The 20,710-nt window shown below is 33.5% G+C and overlaps 1 long non-coding RNA gene across 1 annotated transcript; it reads left to right on the forward strand.

Annotated features, from left to right (window-relative positions):
• The first annotated feature begins 16,916 nt into the window (after positions 1-16,916).
• LOC111411036 lies at positions 16,917-17,391 on the forward strand. The gene is made up of 3 exons (XR_002705814.1): positions 16,917-16,964; positions 17,072-17,204; positions 17,289-17,391. It is a non-coding gene; the product is annotated as an uncharacterized LOC111411036 (long non-coding RNA).
• Positions 17,392-20,710: the final 3,319 nt, after the last annotated feature.

Consider the following 20,710-nt stretch of genomic DNA (forward strand, 5'->3'; position numbering starts at 1 on the left):
TTTAAGTTCGAGAAAGAGTCGATTCGGATTAGCCAGCTCCAAAATATTTCAGATCGAAGAAATTTGTAAAAACTAATTATTTCAATTAAATTAGAAACTAGAAGGTAAATGGGTTGTCACCACGTGCGTAGAAAGTGTGTTGATTTTGAGTGATAAGGTTAGATGACACGTGTAGGAATCCTATATTGATAAGACTTAGTCTAAAAGTTGTTTCAATTTCAAATTCCTCTACATTTATCCAATTACCGAATTTATCCTACATGTTTTCCACTACGTGCCAACTCTTGAGGATTAGGTTATTATAGCCTATGTATATGGATGCATGACATCATAGAGAGGACACAAAACAAATATACATGCACGACACATAAGTAGAGGTAGAAGAAGGAATTGTTGGAACGTGAATTTTTGTTTTGTCTTCCAAAATTAAAGGAAGTTAATAAGGTAGGATAACAATATGCAGTTTATGCTATCCTATTTAATTATTTTTTCATGTTGATGAATTATCATACTCATGAAAGTAAATGATATGATATGCTATGATATGAATGATATGGCCATTCCGGTACAAATGATATAAGCTCTTACCGGTTTCTAAAAATATGATGACGTTATGATATTCTGACACATGTATTAAGTTTTTTTATTTGAGATTGCACCATTATTTTTTATATCTTATTGAGTATTTTCATGTACTCATCCTTTTCCTTACACCTCATAGGTTAGATCAGGTCGTTGGTTGGCTGGCAATGAGGTGCAATCGTTGGGCCAAGATTTATGAGATTAAATAAAATAATTCAGTGTGATGTGCCTTAAATTCTAAATTTTAGCAGTAACCTTAGTTTGTTAATTTATTGAACTTGTTCGTTTAATTTGAAATCTGGGACAAATTTGCCCAGACATGTAATTTCAAATGATGACTTGAAATTTTAACATGGTTCGAGTACTTTGTGTTTTCCTTGCTATTCAAATTTTGGCATAAATAATTACGTTAAATAGCAGATTGCAAGTTTAATTAACATCACCTACCATAATGATGTTAAATTACTTGTATTCTAACTTTTGGGGCCATGTCCTACACGCTGAAGGAAGAGAAAATATATTGCATTAGAATCTTGAGATTGCTGGTGACATGATTTGGTACAGAACTGAATTAATTATGAAGGACCCATGATATGCTTTGTGTCTCTGCATTGTTGAAGAGAAAAGAGGAAAATTAAATTTCATTTAACTTTACATCGTGTTGTTGCACTTAACTTTGCATGCCATGTTGTTTAAAACTTAAATGAAAATTTTGGTAATGATCTGAATATTAAAATTTGGGTTGTTACACATTGACATGAATAGCCTTTTCCAACAAACTTCTCATTTCGGGATAATATAAGTTTGTCGGATTTATAAACACATTTTATGCCCGATTTTTCTAAGAAATTTTCACTAACTATATTTATATTCATAGCGAGAACATATGGTACATTTGTTAAGGTAATGATTTTTGCAGAAGTGAAGATAATATCAACATTTTATTTTCCAATCACTTTGGAGAGACCTTCATTATTTATTTGAATCTCGTGCTCTCTATTTGATTCATGATAAGTCTTTTTTTTTGTTTTGGTTTTAGTGTCAACAATCCTTTGCAAAAGGTCTGAATTTTCTACACACAAAACAATCTTTCCTAGGCTTCTTCTTAGACTTTTTGTAGTCATTGTTAGAAGATTTCTTCTTGTTGGAATTGTTGAAATGTTCCTATCTTGGCATTTGCCTTTGAAGTGCCTTCATAAGAGTTTCACATTTATCTCTTACCCTCATTTTTTTCCTTAATTTGAAGATGCTTCTGAATTTCTTCCAAAGAGTAATATTCAAAACTTTGAAGAATCTTTTTTCAATATCCTTCTCATGTTCCCGGGAGTTTTGCGATTATTGTTCCCACTTGGAAGGATTTTGAAAGTTCTATTTTATCACCTTTAATTTATTGATAAGCACTTACAATTCATACGCTTGAAAGAAAGGGAATATTTTCAAGGAAATTGATCAGAATTTTCTTGGTACCTTCTTTTTCAACTTTGTATTTATTCTCCAGAGAATTCCATACCCCTTTCACCAAAGATGTGTTGATATAGAGATCATAACACCGATCAAATAATGTATTGAGTATTTGGCCGCGACAAATCAATTCATCATCTCGACACTTTTTCCTTCGACTCTTATGACATCGATGTCTCTATTTGTTGGTTCTGATAGTGGTGCCAATACCAGATCAGGGATGTAGAAAATCGTTAATTCCTTGAGAAGGAACTTCAACTTGTTTTGCGATCGAGTGAAAATTGTTCCGTCGAATCGATCGAGGTGAACAAGGTCTTGATTCATGAGTTTAATAGTGGCCATAATAGTTTTGCTCTCCATAAAAATATTGTTTGAGATTATTGGTATAATGTCCTTTAAGGGGAGTGGAGAAGAGAACAAAAGAAGAATCAAGAACTCCAAACTATGGTAGAATGGCTCAAACTCAATATCGTTATCTTCAAATGATATTTGTCCCCTCTACAATTTAATGAGTGAAGGGACTCTTGGCAAATGATTTGTAGGATTGATCAAGTTTTGAAGAAGAAAACACTTAAGCACTAGTGTTTTAATTCCAAAACTTGTAGAACACAAAGGATGTTTGAATATGTAAAGATACTTTGGTAAATCTCTTTCAATATGGAATGATCTCAATCGTTTGTGGTTAACTGTTTTTTTCAGGAATGAAATCTATCCCATATAATATATTCTCATTCATACACAGCGAAAAGGCTTCAAAGGTTCATGAAAAGATGCATTTTTCTTGAAAATGTGCCCAAAAATGAGCCAGAAGTTTCAAACCCAAAGATAAAAAAATTGGCCTAGTACAAAATCGAGTGATCGCCCAGACCAAGGTTTTGGCCTCGGATTATTGAAAACGACATTGGGCACTCGCCCAGGCCAAAATTTCAACTTCTTAGTTTTTTTCTTCTCGTTTTGTTTTCGGTGTTTTTGTACTTGCTCGACACATCCATAAAGACATACTATCATTCCTATATACTCTTCATTATAAGTTTAACACCAAATTACAACACCATTTTTTCCTAGCCCTCCCATTATTCTCACCCTAGAAAAAGGATGAAATAATGGAATTTAACTTTTCAAACATAGACTTAGGAATTTTGAACACTGATGGTAAATGAATGGCCATACTCGTAAAGACATGATGAAGAATCACCAACCATCCACCTTGAAATTATAATAGCATCTTCCATCCTGAATCCTTTTTTTTTTTTTTTTTTTTCTTTTTCTGAATCTTCTCAACAAAGGTCTTTAAATGTCTAGCACTCAATCTACCTTGTACTACTCACACTTTTGCACCAAAGAGCAGGTCTTAGAGAAAAAAAATTGTCGACTTATCCTTACTAATAAAGTGCCCAGACCAGTCTTCATACACTGCCAATATCTCCAATAAACCTTTCAAAGACTTTTTACTCCTAATTAGCAAATGTAACAAGATCATCTAAATACATAAGGTGAGAGACCAAAGGGCCACCTGGGGATGAGAAAAACTACCAGTACGTCCATTACCAAAACTCTTTTTAACAACCTCATCAGAGCCTCTTACATAATGATGAAAGCATAAGGAGAAAGTGGGTCTCCCTACTGTAATCCACGTATAGATTTGAAGAAAACTTGAGTAGTTCCATTCATCATTATTGAGTACCATGGAAGGCGTTGTTATGCACTGATCAACCAACCGACAAAACCCTTTCGAGAAACCAAAATCCTGTAGCATATGTTGCAAGAACTGCTAATCCACCTGTTTGGCAAATTGTTGTTAAACGACCTCCCTGAGCTATGATGTTAACTTGGTTTAATTTTTTCAGTCGGCAATAACTGATCATTGAATTGACGCCCCAATATAAAAACTCAATCCCAAAATTGTTGGGGCCATTTGAAGCAGCCCAATCTAAATCAGTGCTGTTCATGGCCCATCTTCATTTATTTAAATGGCTTACAGATAAAATCCACTTAAATGCCCACTTATGTCCTTACTTGTGCCTGATCCATTACTGTACCTAACTCTACCTATTTATTCTTGGGCGCCCCCTTCTTGCTTCATATGGGTTTCGGTCTCTCTCTCTCTCTGCTTCATGGTTTTTCCTCTATTTGTGAACTGTATGTTCTCCTTTTGCTTTCTCTTGGTCCACCGTCGTATTCCATTACCTCTGTTGTCATCCTTGGTATATCCTAAGTAGGTGAAAAGAAAGCAACCATAAGTGAAGAGGCATTTTGAGGTTGTTGGGTCGATTATATTGAGGTGTCGATTAGAGGAGAAACAGAACCCGGTTCAAGCCTTGGTGGTCATCATCTTCAGCTCAATACCACCGTAATATATGCTTTAACCATGTCAACTTTAACTACCACATTCCCTGTCTCACTCTTTTATTCTTAGAATGCACTAACTCCGAAGTCAAAGTGATGTTATAAAAGATCTGCAATGAAAGCTCCTTGCTTATGCAAAATAATTCTTGAAATTACAGTTGCCATTCGAGCCACTAAGATTTTTGAAAAATTCTTATAAACTACAAAACACAAGCTTTAGGTTGGAATTTGTCAAATCCCGTTGGTTCTTCCGCCTTTAGAATGTGAACAGTAGCAGATGATGAATAGAAAAGAGTAGAATAATGTTATGTAGCCTCATTGGGGGTTACAACCCTAGTCTATGTGACGCAAGATGATAGGTTGAATAAAAGGTGAAATTAAATAACTTATTTAATTTCACTTTTTCATTTAATATCACATTAAGGCCACATAAACTGAGGTTGTAAATCTTAGTGGGGCTAAATAGCATTACTCAAAAGAATAAGATCTTTTTTTGGGTAGCTGCAATCACATCATCTTTAACTATATCCCAACATTTCATAAAAACCCAAAATCCAAACTTGGCCGGCATAGTGGAGCTATCTATGGGAGTTGCAAAAATAGCCTCCTTTACTTCCATCTCAGTCGGTAAAACACAAAGCAGTTGTTCCTCTTCCTCTGTCAATGTAGCTTCAGTCAAACCAGAAAAATTCGGCACTGCACCTATGTTCTTCAGTAAGGAAGCATTCAAAATAATTCACTGCCTTCAGGCGTATTTGTTGAGGACAAGATAGGTGTGTACCATTCTCTAAAATCATATGATTCAGCCTTCTATATTTTTGGTGTTGTGCAATCTCTGCATGAAAAAAAATTTGGTTGTTGTCACCCGCTTTAAGCCATTTCCTATTAGTTAACTAAGAAAGCCTTATTTCCTCTATCTTTTGCCATTTAACCTAACTCAATTTTTGGAACTAAAGAATCTCGCTCCACCTCTGACGAATACTTCTCTTGCAAAGCACTTTCAAGTACCTCCACTCTCTCGTGAACCTTTGATATAACATGATCAACCTGCAAAAATCTGTTTATTCCAAAATTTGAAAGCCATCTTTGTCCTTTTTAACTTGGTAACCAACCTCTGTAAACCTCATAGTGCCACATCCCGACTACAGGTCACCCAAGCTCTTGTACACAAGGCATGAAAGTCTCATGTTCACACCACATCCGTTGGAATTGAAAAGGAGATGGTGCTTACGAAACACTCAGCTGTCTAAAATAAATGAGCATTGGGGAGTGATCAGAGGTCTCCTTAGCCAAAAGTTGCACACCCAAAATCGGAAGCATTCGAGCTGCTATGGAATTTACTGATTTTCGATCAATCTGAGCCCAGCTCCTAGCACCTCCATCCTGGACATTGTACAAAAAGTGTTTAAATAACTATAAAAGGACAAATCAGTTCATCAAGAAATGTAACATCCAATTAGTGACATGGCATTAATAATGTGAAAAATAGCAATTGGGAGTTCTATCACTTGAACTGACAGAAATTCATGATATGACACTCTATAAGTAATGATCGTCATAAATTTCACTAAAGTAGTATTTATTTTTCATGAGCAACTAAATGTTACGTGTGATAATCATCATTTATCAATTGTCTCGTCATTAATTTCTATAAGTTAAATTGGACAAAATTGTCTTAATTAAAATCAAATTAAATGTAGCTATCTAGCTGAAACCATATTAAAGTGTAGTTACCCAATCTAAATAATTTGTGCTCAAATAACACATAAATAGAGATCTTCAAAGTAAATAGACACAATATAATCAAATAAATAGTGCAGATTATCAAATCTCCTTCAAAATAATGACAATATAAGTTTAATCCATGCTGAAATTTGCTCAAATAGTGCATATTGTCAAAATCTCCTTCAGCATAACAACAATTTAAGTGAAAATTTAAGATTGCCAAAATTTAAGTTAAATATTGTCACAATCTAAATAAATCTATAAAATATTTCAAATCAATTACAATATAATGTACGAATATAACAACAATCAACAAAAACACTATTTAAAATCATCAATTTTCAGTCCATTACATACTAAACACCATAAATCCTAAATAAGAAAATGAAAAACCAATTTCATTTTAGTATTTGCTAAAATAATCCTTTGAAAATGTTTGAAGAGAAAGTATCGCAAGTTTTGTCAAAATAATAGCGTTGGGAATGTTGGTCCTGAGCAACCGGGCAAACGCAGCAACCAATAATGTTGGGGACGCTGCTTGTTGGAACTTCATTAGAATTTTGCTATTTCAATCTGGTCATTGACATGCCCGGTTACACGTCCCTCACAAGAAGGGGGGCCTATGCCAAATAAAATAAAATGCACGGGCCCTCCTACTGTGAGGGGCATGTACTGGGCGTGTCAATGCCCAGGTACATATAGGACGACCCACTTTAAAATAGGTGGCTGGGAAAATGGCAAAAATTTCAAGGCAGACGTTGGACTTGGTATGAACTTATTTTAATATGAATCTCTAGCATCCATACATTTTTTTGACATTTTCGCCCTTATTTTTACATTACATTGCGAAAATCATCATTTTCATTTATTTTCTCAATTAAAAATTGTAGAATTACAAATATACCCTCCTATTTAAATTTGTCCGGAGATAACTGAGTTTCATAGACTTGGATATAGCTGCTATAGCCATATGACCTAGTCCAACAAATTACCGCCATATTGGATCTTTATAATTTGCAAACTCATGAAATCTCAGCTTTAAATTCTTCTAATCTTTGACCGAAATCCAATTGAGAGAAGAAAATTCAATGAAATGACTGGACGACTTTGCAACACCCTAGCATATAGTGATTATTTTTTGACATCAACATATGTAGATACAAACTATTAAAAACATATGTATATATACACAAAAACATTATGCGTACATCATGAATTGAAGGAGGTAGAATTTTAGGTTTGAAAGGAACGATGAGTTTTTTTAAAATAGAAGTATGTGTATATAAAAAAGAAGAAGTTGGGAATTTCAAATGCCTTGGGAATTTTCATAGCACAAATTCATTAATAGGACCTGTCTGATAGAATTTATTTGAGAAAATGAATTATTGAATAGTATTTTTTGAAAAATGTGTGGTTAAAAAGTAAAGAAACTTTATTAGTTTGTGTATCGAATATTTTATTGTGTAAATATATGCTGGAGAATGATTCTGTAGCAACCAATTTAAATTTTTAAAGGATGACAAACAGGAGCTAAGAATGTTTTCCAAAACAATTCATGGCAGAATCCTAGGAGAAGTGCCTCACATTGGCTTAAGCACAACAACTTGTTTATATATATTCATTTCTTATGGTGAACATTAGAGATCAATTTTTGCATTTCTGATGGATGAAAAAAGATGGCCAATGGGGAGAGGGGTTAAATGAAAAGAGTAATAATGTGATGTACTTTATTTTCCCCTTTTTATTTTAATTGGTTTAGATTGTATTTATAAACTGATTGTGGTGTATGAATCAGAATGTGTTTTAACTGTGGTGTGCTTATAATGTGGTGGATGATCACTTTTACTGAACACCTGAAGAAATGAAAACATTTCTTATTAGATGATCACGATACTTTTTCGAAAAATCGAAATTGTTGACTGCATGTAGGGAGCAAGAATTATATTTTTTGTCCTCGCCCGCATCCCACTTACTATTTAGCATGGGAATTCCCTTTCCCATTGGGGTGGGAGAATACGGGGAGAGTTGGGATAGAGTAATTTTCCAAAACCTAATTGTATGAAATGAAAACCTTCGATAATATGGATTTTTATTTTCAGTAATATAACATAATTAAGACACAATGGTTAAATAGTGTGAAACCATTTCATAGAACATGACTTGTGCTTGTATTGGTAAAAATGCACATTCAAGTCCAAGTTAAGCCCCTATTTAGAGAGAGACATCTGGTGAGACTGTCACATAAGTAGTCGTCACCTTATCGGGTGACTCAACCTCACCCAACGAGATGAGGCCATCTCAAAACTTGAGTTTCTCTCTCTTTTCACCTTAAATCTCAAGGTGGCCTCACCTAGGTGAGATTGGACCACCCGATGAAGTGGCAACTCCTCATTTAAAGGCCGCAAGGATGGTGCCTATCCAATTACTTCTCCCTTGTTTGACAAGCCATTTTTTTTTACATACTCATTTTTAATAATACATTTACACAATAAAATATCTTGTACATAAACTTAATAAACTTAAAACTTTTCCCTACTTTCAACACTCCCAACTGCAAAAATTTTAATTGAAATTTTAACCATTTCATTGCCTTCTGCTCTGCGGTTTTGCCCAACATCGTGATTTCCATTTCCATAATAAATTCTCCATTTTCCTTAGTTGCATAGATCCCATTTTCATCACACACTTAACACAGAGTGGGAAAAGAGATGGCGGAGGGAAAGGGCAGTGCGTTTGTTGCTCATTCACTGGTGGTTCTTTTCAGTTGTGAAGTGGCTGAAGCCGCCACTTACACTGTTGGAGGTGCTAGTGATTGGTTGTTTAAGATAGCTTCTTGATCCAAAGACAAGAACTTTAAGGCCCGTAGCATGATAGGTAAGCAGAACACTGTAAAATAGTAACTCCACTGCTGCATCGGCTAGCCATTTCAACATGTTTTTTCATGTGTAAAGTAAATTTTATTTTTCGTCAAAGATCCGTCGTGTGCATAATTTTCATAAATGGGTAACATTTGTGAGTATTTGAATGTGTTTACAATGTTCAACTTTGTCCAAAATATTTGATTGACTTTTGAATTGAAAAGGGTAAAATTTGCGAGTATTTGGATGTGTTTGTAGCGTCTACTTATGTCCCAGCAGCACATAATATCGTGCTGGTAGATGAGAACGGATATGACCGTTGCATCATTCCTATCGGCGCCAATATCTGCGGTTTTGCCCAACATCGTGATTTCCATTTCCATAATAAATTCTCCATTTTCCTTAGTTGCATAGATCCCATTTTCATCACACACTTAACACAGAGTGGGAAAAGAGATGGCGGAGGGAAAGGGCAGTGCGTTTGTTGCTCATTCACTGGTGGTTCTTTTCAGTTGTGAAGTGGCTGAAGCCGCCACTTACACTGTTGGAGGTGCTAGTGATTGGTTGTTTAAGATAGCTTCTTGATCCAAAGACAAGAACTTTAAGGCCCGTAGCATGATAGGTAAGCAGAACACTGTAAAATAGTAACTCCACTGCTGCATCGGCTAGCCATTTCAACATGTTTTTTCATGTGTAAAGTAAATTTTATTTTTCGTCAAAGATCCGTCGTGTGCATAATTTTCATAAATGGGTAACATTTGTGAGTATTTGAATGTGTTTACAATGTTCAACTTTGTCCAAAATATTTGATTGACTTTTGAATTGAAAAGGGTAAAATTTGCGAGTATTTGGATGTGTTTGTAGCGTCTACTTATGTCCCAGCAGCACATAATATCGTGCTGGTAGATGAGAACGGATATGACCGTTGCATCATTCCTATCGGCGCCAATATCAAAGTTTTCAAAAGTTAAAAATTAAATGGTCAAAGAAGATGAACATTATGTTGGGAATTTACTTAGACATGCCCAACGGAATTAAAAACATTTTCAATTTTCACCAGGATTAATCTTTGTATTTAGATAGGAATTTTGTAATAAAAGTTATATCTTTTTTTAGATCTGCAAACTTCTTTGCTTGTCTTTGTTCCAACAACTTGGATCTGCATCCCACAGCTGTCCAATTATCCAACCTACAATGAATTTCACACAGATAACAGATTGTAGCCACTAGAGTTTTCTCCTCTTGTGCTAGCAAGAATTATGAGATTCTCTACAGATTGAAAAACCTATCCATGTACTTATATAAGCCCAAACGGGTTTGGCCTAGTCCGGTCCAATATTTAATTAATCAATTTAATTAAATTCAATCTGTGAATTAATTAATCCAATTAATTAATTCTGGCCTATAAATAACCAACCCAATTAATTAATTTATCCAACGATTGTTAAATCAATTAATTGACAAATTGTAATCTTCCAATTCTCTTTTGTGTGCGACCCATCACGTTCCCGATCACGATACCTAACGACGTGAAATATTATTTTGATCTAATCAAAATTGATAAATTAAAATACTCTTTTAATTTATCACCAATTCACACTCGCCGTCCCAGATTGACATCTAGCATTATATCAGGGCAACACACGTGATGGAAAATGTCACGTGGTACGACAAAATCAAATTTATTCGTTTACCATGAAACTATAATCCTTTCATAAATATGATCCGATCAATTACGAGATATGGAAGTGTGTCAATTTCGATTATCGATCATATCTTCCATTCTACTATTAAGTCAATATGAGTCGAAAACTCCTTTTCGATTTATGTGTATACCTTGACCAAAGATTTTGAATCGACTTAATTGACCGAAATGCAGATCACAATCTCTTACTATCTAAGAGTAACGAATCCTCTATTGATCATTCACAACCTGCATATGGTTCTTGGCATACCTAAACGATGTCGTATTAGTGGCTCTTGGCAGAGCAACATCCAACACCGTCAAAACATGACTGTCATCATACAAGGCACTATGACAACCACAAGTCAAATGAAATTTCACTACCGAACGTTAGAGATTAACCACTGACACTCATATAGTTATCCATGTGGAATCTCTTAGCGGGTCTCCAATATTTCATTTTATAACAAAACATCCACGTGTTCATTTAAATGTCATCACATTTTAACTTGTGAGATCAGTTACTTGCTTCACAAATAAGAAATGTCACACGTGATGGTCTATCTGTAATAACGATATTCATATCTCGTTATTACTTACAACCATGGATTATTCAAGATCCAATCATATGTAATTTGTATCTCACAATCACAACTCCTTGTAATTAACGAATCACTTAAACTTAAATTTTCGGACTCTATTATTTAATATTATTTATCAGAATATTATTTTAAATAAATAATAGATCTTGACAAAAAATAAATACATTAAATATATTAAAAGTATTTACAACCTAAATCGATTGGATATAGAGAATAACACTTACACATTAATCATGCACAAAAAAGGAGCATTCAAGATAAAGATGAAATAAAAATTTGAACTTTTAACAAGATATTGAGATTGAGATGACATGTCCTGCAAGAGGAAGTTATCAATCTACAAATGCAGAACTGGAGTCAGGAGGCAGGATCAACAGTGTCAATGCGATGATTATTTAAATGATCAATCTATCAATTTCAAAAAAATAAAATTCAAAAAATAGAAAATAAAATACTGAGTAAATAAAGTTATAAAAATCTTTAGAAAGTAAAAAATTATAAAAAAATAAAAATTTTAAATCGTTCATGTTCATAATGATTATTTATATAAAAAAAATTTAATGAAATATTTAAATTAAAATAGTTCAAGCTCTTTGATTATTTACATAAAAATTCTAATAAAATATTTAAATAAACACAAATAAAAATATTTTTAGTCCATTTCATTAATTTTAATTTTTTATTTTCTATATTCTGAACTCAATTTATTATTTGTTTATTTTACTTTTGTAATGAAAAAAATTTGAAAGATTCACCAACTTTAAAAATATAAATAATATATTAACATAGAATTATTCTACTTTTACTGAATAGCAAAATCTCAAACCAAATGTGCTTTCTAGTTTTATATTTTGAAAAATAAGCTTTCAAAACGGCAAATAAAACTTGTCTTTAACAATCTTAAAATAGACTCTCAAAATAGAAAACTGAAATAAACTAAAAATTGAAATAAATAAAAATCAAAAGGGCCCTAATTCTTTCACCAATCTTCTAGATTTTTACCTTTCGAGCTTTAGTGTTTGCAGGTCTAAGCCAATAACCTTTCATGCATGTCTTCTAAACTTGGATTGTAATTGCGAAATATCATTTAGGGTGTGTTTGATTGCACACATTTTCCATGGAAAATGGGTTTTTTCCACCTTATTTCCTACTTTTGTCTTGTTTGATTGACAATTTTTTCTATGAAAAATATTTTCCTTCTTTTGGTCACGTGACCACATTTTCCTTGAAAACAAGGAAAATATTTTCCTTGGGGGAATGTGGATTTTATTTTCCATGAAATTTAACCTTTCCAAAAATTCTAGGTAACCAACCCACGTTAATATCTCTCTCTCATCTCTACATTAATCTCTCTCTCTCTCTCTCATCTCTACCCACTTACAAATCACTACCCTCTCTCTCATCAATTCAACCGAGCCAGGAGGAAGAACTCGACGACTCTCTGCTTCCAGATCTGCCTCCGGGGAAATCACTACAAAAGGTTGGCAAAATATTAACCCTTAAACCCCAGTTCTAAGTGATTTTCTCGTGTAGCTCCAGAAATATAATTTTAAGTATATATGTTTGTAAGTTTTGTGAAAAAAAAAAGTTGTGGACAGTGACCGCTTCTTGTAATTGTTTAAATTTCTGAATACATGCTAAGATCAGTTTTTTCGTTCACGAGGTAGCTGATAAATAATTTTTCATCAGATTAGTGGTTATTGTAATTCGCCTTTTATTTCAATTAGCTTTTCGGGTCGATTTTTTTCTCCTGCACAATGTTCTTAATTACTTTAAATTTAGTAAGAAATGGTAAGTCAGAAGATATCTGCTCCGCTGCTTGAACGACCCTAACAAACCTGTCGACCAGAAATTCTAAGTAGGCGGTATTCAAAACTTTCATATCCTGTTTCTCCATATTCGCTCACAAAAAGAAAACCATAGGGGAGAGAGTAAATAAAGGGGTGGGGAGAGGAGTATATAACCTTAGTGTAGGGCGAGAATTATGAGGCGTTTATCTGATTGTATATGGTTAGTTGAGAAATGACGTTAGTTAGTAACAGTTGGCAGGCCTGAACAGATTGACACACCTGGTATACGGTAGTCTCTGAAGTGTTGGTGACCACCGTTTAATGAGTTAGTTTTTTTTTCCTTTTTCTCACATGGTTTCCTATTGCAAAGTGAAAACACTGCGCAAAACAAAAGGTAATACTCAAATCTTCTCACTTTTTATGGTAAGTGTCATGACTATTATAAGAGCGAGGTTCAGGGTTATAGCATTGAATTAATTGATGGTAATCTACATGGTTTATGGGGAAATCTAAGGTGTGGGCAAATGAGCATTTTTGGAAGTTTCTTCAGTTCTTGTGAGGTGTTTTTGTCTGGACAGTCTTGTTCGTTTTGTAAAGTTCGATTCTTTGTGCTCTGTGGAGGAAACGTATCGTTATAATTATCAATTAGGTTCTCCCTGCAATGTGTTCTATCAAGATGAGTATTTCTACTGATGAATTTTCAACAGATTGAAAATCAATCAAAATATGTCAACTTCATCTAATCACTAACACTACCTAGAGTGAGAGACATCACAAAAATATTCTCTAAATTCGTGTCTATATAATCAGACAATGAATGGGCAATTCAAATGCACAATGCTTTCCTAGGAAAGTCAAACACAAAAGTATCCAAGGATTTAGGAAGTGAATTGGCCAGTCGATTCTTGGCTTGAACGTGATCAACAGGAAATATTTTACTATGGTAGCATTTTAACACAGTCTTTTTAACTCATATACTTGCCTAATGTTCAATTTAGATTTATATTTGGGCGCACCTGAAGGATCGCTGAGTATGCTTTTAATTCTTACATGTAAAAATCTAGAACATCTAGATTTTACATGCCCATTAGCATCCCAACAGAAGCACGTGGAAACAATTCTATATTTACCTAAACTCCCAGAAAAAAAATTTGCCTTTTTTTGTCTTAAATTTTCTGACATATGTATAAATAGCGGTAGGGTAGACTTAGGCGTGTTTGTGAATCTTTTAGGCAGAAGTGAAACTTTCTTTATGCAAGAGGGTTGGGCATTTAGATTTAATATGGTAATTTTTACCACAATGGAAGCTTTGAGGAACTCCCAGTAATCAAAATGCACATCTACATAAAAGCCCTGAGTCTAGAAGCAAGAATGTAGCAAAAGTTAGTGTTGGAGACTAAATTTAATATCTGTGTCCTCTCTTAACGACTTAAACTTGTAAATGAAGTAGTTCATCATGGTATTGGAGCAAGCAAATTTCTTGGGATCAAGTTTTGCTATCACTATTTATTGAATTCGTGCACATACGAGGCTTTTGACAAAAAATGAATTCATTTTGTGTGAGTGAGGGCATGTTCAACAGTGGGAATGGTTTGATTTACAATAATTTGGTTTACTATCCAAGAAGTAGAAACAAATTCAAGAAACTAAACCCAGCTAGCGTTTTGATTGGTTTGGGTGCGTGTATCTATGGATCTATTACCAATATAATGCACAATAATTTAACTGTTGTCCATTGTGCGTATTTTCCTGTAGCTACAGTTAACTTTTTATTCTGTAATGATGTTATGTTATTCTTTATAAACAAATTTTTATTGGATTTTTGTTTACCATGGTAGTTTATAACATGGCTTCAACAACGAATCAACGTCGATGCCAACGACAACATTTATGTTTATTTTGGACAATGGTCATACAAGCGATTGCGATATATAACGAACTTAGGCGTCCTGCACGACATCTTCCAAGAGCTCCTCATACAAATTGGAATTCTGAAAGAGAAATAACACTTACACAAATGTTTAGCACGAGTGATACAATATGTCGTGATCTCCTTAGGATGAAAATAGGTCCATTTCAAAGATTATGTGCTCGTTTGTGAACTTATGGATTGGTTGACAGTAAATACGTTTGAATTGAGGAACAAGTCGCAATTTTTCTGAATACAGTCGGGCATGACCAACGTAATCGCGCTGGATGTTTTACTTTCTTTCGCTCTGGTCAAACAGTGAGCTTTTACTTTCACAGAGTCTTACACGCTTGTCTTGGACTGTATATAGATGTTGTGATTAATGCCACTCCTCATAACTCACCATACGAAAAAAAAATGTGCAGCCATGGTACTCCTTTTTTTAGGTTAGTGGTTTGGAGATATTTCATCATATTTTTTAAAACTTCAATATTCAAATTTATTTTGAAAAGTATTGTTTTTTAAAGGACGTCGTAGGAGCAATCGATGGTACACATATAGCTGCGTATGTGCCTTTAGAGGATTAAGGTAAATATCGCAATAGAAAGCAAGTGATTTCCCAAAATGTTTTAGTAACTTGCACATTTGATATGAAATTTACATACGTGCTTGCCGGTTGGGAGGGATCTGCACATGATGGTCGATTGTTACGGAGTGCAATATTACGCCAAGGACATAAGCTAACAATTCCTGTTGGTAAGTTGTGTCACTATTTTGAAAACATTTCTTCCACGCATAAGTTATAATAATTACCTAACTACCATCATATGAACGACTCTTTCCTAGGTAAATATTACCTTGTTGACGCTGGCTTCCCATCGGTTTCCGGTTTTCTTGCACCATACCGTAGGACTCGTTACAATCGTAGAGATATTGAAGGTCAACGTCCTGAAAGTAGTAAGGAGTTGTTCAATTTTCGACATTCATCTCTACGTAATGTTATTGAGCGTACAATTGGGTTGCTAAATAAAAGATTTGCATATTTGAGACATCAACCCTATCACGACATTAACACACAAGCAAAGATAGTCCTTGCCTGTTCTGCCATCCACAACTTCTTAAGGATTGATGATGTTGAAGATGTTTGTGAGGAGGACGACTTAGATAGTAGTGATGATGAGGTTAGCCCTACGCATGTTGATGTACCTGAAGATGAAACTCCAAATGCTCACATATCTTTCACAAATCAGGAAGTGTGGTCTAATAAGAGGAACGCAATTGCTGATTTAATGTGTGCTGATTATCTTTCCAATCAAAATGCAGGAATTGATTTCGATTGAAATCTTGTTTTTTTTTCTATGTAATGGATATAAACTTACTAGACTTTCATATTTAGTAATTGCTTGACTTGAAGACGTATTGACATTAAGCAGATTTTTTTTCCCATGTCCTGTAATAGTTGACATAAGATTACTAGAATTTTAAATATTGCAATTGGAATTGTTATTATTGGAGACATTGTTGACATGCAATTTTCTTAAATGTTCTTATTTATTGGTTGACCGTAAACAGTTAATCTTGCACTATACAATTCATGGCAAATATTCGACAAAGCTCTGCGGCACCTTTTCGAGTTCCTAGACCAACCCTTCATTCAGACGTGGAGGAAATAAGCTCAACCCAATCGGATCCTAATTCTAGGAATCGTCAAATACGTTGGAGTGATGCAATGGACGGTTGTATGATAACTGCACTACTACCTCAAGTGTTGTCTAGTCACAAAAGAAGTGACAATGGCTTTTCATCATTTCACGTGTCCAAAGCAATCGAGAGCGTGCACAATGGATGCGGAGTGATGGTGTCTGATAAGAATGTGAGGGCGCGATTGAAAACTCTTAAAAAAAATATGTTGAAGTTCGTCAGTTGTTAAGCATGAGTGGTTTTGGGTTAAATCCTCACACTGGACGTGTCACAGCCGATGTACTAGCTTGGGAGGAGTTGTTGAAGGTACAAAATTTCATTGACCAATGAAAGTATTATTCCTTAAATATTACTAATATAATTTATTGTGCCCCCTAACTAGCGTAAAACATATTTCACTCTTTTTCTTGTAGGGCAAACTAGAATTTGGAAAGTGGAGGACCAAACTTTGTTCTCGTTATGATGATTTGGAGGCTATTTTTGGAAATGATTCTGCTACAGGAGATCGTGCTGTAACCGACAATGACATTTTATCCCCCGATCATGGTACGTACTAGATTAGACATAAAAATTTATATAATTCGTATTCTATTAGAGATTCTAACAATTTCTTATTTTACTATTTTTTAGATGAAACTGTGCATGAAGTTGATGGTCAAAATGAGGATACGGATCCAAGCCCCATTCGCGCTCCTAAGCGTAATGCCGAAGGAGAAACAAACAAAGTTCGCCGTCGACGTACCCAACCTAATGATGAGAGTCTCGTTGCCCTATCAAGCATTGCCGAATCAGCAAAAAAAATTGCTATCGCTATGGAGACTCAAGCAACATTAGATACACTAAACCACATCAATTGGTAGTTGGTTCTAGAAAAATTACAAGGCATGCGTATAGAAAAGCATGACATAATGTAAGTAATGAAAATATTTCGATCGGATGAGAGTCTGGCTAGAGTATTTATGAGTTTGACTGATGAAGAATTCATGCGTGATTTAGTATTTGAGAATCTGGGCCGTGATCTGCCTCCACTATTTTAAGATGACTTGGTTGGATAATTTAACAAACATGTGAAAGTATGACATCTATGTTGATTTTATTTGCTATTTTCTTATGATACAGATTTTTTTGGTTTTTTCATTTTTGTTTTATGTAATACATTGGACGAAGTTTCATCATTATTTATTGAATTGATTATCCGATTATTATTTATGACTGCAAAGACGAATATGTAAGTGGTAGAAATCTTAATTGTTAGGGAAAATTATTTCATCTCGACCGCGTTTTTGCATCTTCCGTACCGAATCTTGGCATATTTTTATCCACAAATTAATTGTTATATTAATTATAATTGATTAGGATTTGGCCGCATTTATGTCTAAAATTTGTTTAAAATTTGGATCACTCACATTGACAAATTTTCATGGGAAAAAACCACTATTTTCCAAGGAAAAAGTGACAATTTTCATGGAAAATAGTGGTTGTCAAACAGACAAAGTTGGAAAAAATGATTATTTCCATGGAAAATAATGACTATCAAACACCAAAAGTTGGAAAATTGCAACATTTTCTAGGTTGAAATTTATGTCAATCAAACACGTGTAATTAATATTTTCCATGTAAATAATTTCTAGGCAATTGAATTACCTGGAAAATATTTTCTTTCCATGCAATTTTCCTACTTGCAATCAAACGCATCCTTAGAGACAAATCATAGTAGACTTCAATCTATTAATTCTTTTTTTCAGCAATTAAGCCAATTATTGATTTCAGATATTGAGAATTCATTAAATCAACGAATATTTAGGTTTGTAAGCATTGTTGTTTTGTTATTTCACTTTTCACTGCATCAGATATATTCTATCAATAAAGCAATTGCAACATTTTCTAAACACACAAAGCAAAACCAAAAACTACAGTCTACAAAGCAAAATAATAATGGTGTAAAGTAGCTTGTATGAAAGCGTGAAATCATAATCACAAACAACCTTATAATTTATATTGATTTACTCATGTATCCTAGAAGAGTCGACATCACACAATTCATTGGTTCATAAAGAATACTCATGGTGCTAGTAGTTGTGGTAAAGTGGTGGTAGTGCATGTGGCGTTGGTGCTGACAGTAGTGGTGAGGTGACATAGCGTTTGGTTGGTGTCATGGTGAATTAGGCTATGACCAATTATTTGATTGATTGTGATAAATAAAATGGTTAATTTGTAACCAATAAATAATATGTAATCAATAAAATAAATAATTTTTTATCAATAAATAATATAATATAAAAAAATATGAGTTGCGACTAATTAATTTATAATCGTAACTCATAAGTTGTTAAGTTATGGCCTATAGAATTTGTAATTTGATATCGAGAAATAATAGATGACTTATTAATTTGATAATTTGTAAGCGATAAATAAATTGTGATATATAAAATTTTGTGATTTGAGATTGAGAAATAATGTGTGAACTAATTGATTTGATAATTTGCGATTAATAAATAAGTTATGATCTATAAAATTTGTGATTTGTAATTGTGACATTCTATGATTGTGATTCGTGTGTTACTGTGATCATAAAATTATATAATATTGTGACATTAATATATTAAATTATCTATTTAATTACAACATGATTTTTGAAATTTTAGAATAAATTTCTTAATTTTTAAATTATATCTTTTAAACACTTTGATATGTATTGTTCCCCAATTTAAATGAGTAAGTTTGTCCTTGAACTTTTAAAAGTCTTGACAAAATGAGAAATTTGTGCACAAATCTTTGATTAAAATTAAGTTCTTGTGTAAAAGTTATTTTTTTAAATCACTTTTATCTACACTCATTTTCAATTAAATATTTTCAAAATAATAATAATAATTATTATTATTCAAATTTTTATTACTTTTTTTCTACTTTTAACAACATGTCATCCCAAAAAAATAACTTTTTTTTTTTTTCGAAAAACATTAGCTAAAACATATTCATGATCCAACTTTCATTTCAACAATGCATAAACTGATAGCAAATTCAATAAAAGACTTTTCAAATACATAACATCAACTCAATAGTTTCAAATACAAAAAGAATGACTTTTGTTTAAATGGGTTCATTTGACAACATACACTTATTTTTCATTTTGTTCGGTGTCCAAGTACTACTAAAGAATAGCTAGAGGCCGTGTTGCTTCCATTAACAAAGTTCTCAAGTAGCTAATAGTCCTCATACTAAAAGAACAGATGGAAGCCAATTTCGGATAAGAGTATATAGCATTCGTCCATGCCTAATGTAATAGCAGAGATTTTGCTCGTGTATGATCCTCATTTGTAAACGTTGCATATGATTGATCTTGATATGATCCTTGCTCCATCAACTCTTGGTGATGTTGGAGTAGAAATCTCTGCAACACAAGTATCAAAAACCCTAAGCCGCTTGTCCATTCCAATTGCAGTTATCCCAAAAATTACTTTTCAAATAATCTCTCCTACACTAGGGCTAAGTGTGACTTGAGCATCAAGAATCCATAAAAATATATTCAAATAAATTTTTTTCCCTCTATAACATCTATAATTTTTAGATGCAACGATTCAACAGATTTAAATTTTAATAATCCAAAATTACTTTTAAATTTAAAGAAAATAGATGGAACATCAATTTAATGAAAGGGGTTATTCATTTAAAATTTGAAAACCAAAATAATAAAAAATATATTTTATTGAGCCACTTGTTTTAAAAGTTTTAGTTTCGTGATGATGTAGTCTGTCAAGGTATTAGACCTAACATAGATATTTTTCAAGCCTCCCTTCCCGCAATTTATGAAAATTGTCTATATATTCTACTTTACCGTTCACTACACTACAAGATCTGTATGTTTTCCCTATGAAACATTTTTGTAAGAAAAGGTTCTTATTTGTGAAAAAAAAAACAATCGCAAACAAAAAAAATTTGTGGGCAAATTTATAGGGCAAACATCGAAGGGATAGATAAAAGTCGACAAAATTTAGGAAAATGTGTGTGTGTGGGGGGGGGGGGGGGGATTGGAGAAAAAGAATGCAGAATTT

The sequence above is a fragment of the Olea europaea genome, chromosome 15 (genome assembly GCF_002742605.1).
Source record: "Olea europaea var. sylvestris chromosome 15, O_europaea_v1, whole genome shotgun sequence".
Taxonomy (NCBI): domain Eukaryota; kingdom Viridiplantae; phylum Streptophyta; class Magnoliopsida; order Lamiales; family Oleaceae; genus Olea; species Olea europaea.